Source organism: Armigeres subalbatus, unplaced genomic scaffold (assembly GCF_024139115.2).
Source record: "Armigeres subalbatus isolate Guangzhou_Male unplaced genomic scaffold, GZ_Asu_2 Contig1299, whole genome shotgun sequence".
In the NCBI taxonomy this organism is placed as follows: Eukaryota; Metazoa; Arthropoda; class Insecta; order Diptera; family Culicidae; genus Armigeres; species Armigeres subalbatus.
In genome coordinates this window covers 100724-102098 of record NW_026942064.1, presented here as the reverse complement: position 1 = coordinate 102098, position 1375 = coordinate 100724, and the positions used below count along the sequence as shown (strand labels likewise).

Genomic DNA, 1375 nt, shown 5'->3' with positions numbered 1-1375 from the left:
AACACAACACACCAACAGAACAGTCGTTGCTGATACCCAAATGAGAGCCACATTCTAATCTCCTCAAGCGAACATCAGCTGAAGGCGGTTGAAAAATTACGTTCCTAGCATGCAGCATCTTCTGGCAGCAGCATGATACTGGCTACCAAGCACGCCATAATTTTGTTTCAGGAACCCGATCCATCCAATATTCTCGCAGCATCCTATAGAATCCTCCCCGGAGTCAATCTCTCAACTCAATGATCATCAGCACGACAAACAACGGTCAGCCACACATATCGGTAGGCAGAGATATCCGATTCGATCTTCCCTTTTAGTTGTCGGTTAACTGCCAAGCAGGCATACGCGCGAGTGCTCAAGCAAGTTGTATTTTTGTGATTGATTGCCTGACCGACGGGAATAGAACAAAACGAAGTGCAGTGCAGTGGGTGTTGATTATGGCTTAGGGCCAGGTAATAGCTCTGAGAAGCTGGTTTAAACCGAAGTGCTAATTTTATCCACCCTACAGTTATGAAAGCCTGCAGCTGGTTAGCCCATATTTGGTATCTGCACCGAGAAGCAACAGTGATGGAGTAGAGTTTAGATTTGCTTAGAGATCGGTAAGAGTGAAAAATGAAAATTAAGAAAAGCAACTCCGAACCGTGATATCAGTGACGAACGAAGTGATGATTGATGTTTAATTAACAGGCCTTTCATTCGCTGCAAAAATTATGTAGCGGCTTGTGAGAGCAACATCCCAAGACGACGGCGAATTGAAGTGGCTGGCTTGGATCGCTGGCAGAGGCCAGCAATCATCTTGGGTCTGTCCGGACAGACATGACGGTTTGCAGTCGCCGAGGGATACATTTTTACACTGACACACACACATACTAAACTTTAGGTTAAGGAAATTAAGCGTAAGTACTAAAATACATTTTTATTGCATGTAAAATTTATGTTTTTACTTCGATACGGTGATTCCGAATAGTGTTATTTTTTTTGTTAATGGGTCCACTATACAGTTTGAACCTATTGTTGGCGGTTCTGGGTACGTGGGCAATGGGGACCAGTGCCATCTTCGCCTCTTTCGAACTTTTGTCTCCGTCTCATGCCCCCCCCCCCCCCCCTCAAGGGGGAGGTGACAAGGTTAAAAGGTCGAAAGAACAAACGATCGAAAGGATAAAAGGTCGAAAGGACAAAAGGTCGAAGGAAAGGAGGGTCGAAAAAATAACAGAAAGTTGAATGAAAAGCAGGTTTAAAAAATAATTTGGTCAAAAGGTCGAAAGGACGGAGTATCAAAGAGACAAACGGTCGACAGAAAAAAAAAGTCGAATAGACAGAGATTAGAGGTTTCATTTTATTTATCATAGACTGTTCTAACGACCCTATAACACCA

At 43.6% G+C, this 1375-nt stretch overlaps 1 long non-coding RNA gene across 1 annotated transcript; it reads left to right on the top strand.

Annotated features, from left to right (window-relative positions):
* Positions 1–330: 330 nt before the first annotated feature.
* On the top strand, positions 331–921 carry LOC134202600 (uncharacterized). Its single transcript, XR_009977273.1, has 3 exons — positions 331–452; positions 509–599; positions 688–921. It is a non-coding gene; the product is annotated as an uncharacterized LOC134202600 (long non-coding RNA).
* The last annotated feature ends 454 nt before the right edge of the window (positions 922–1375 follow it).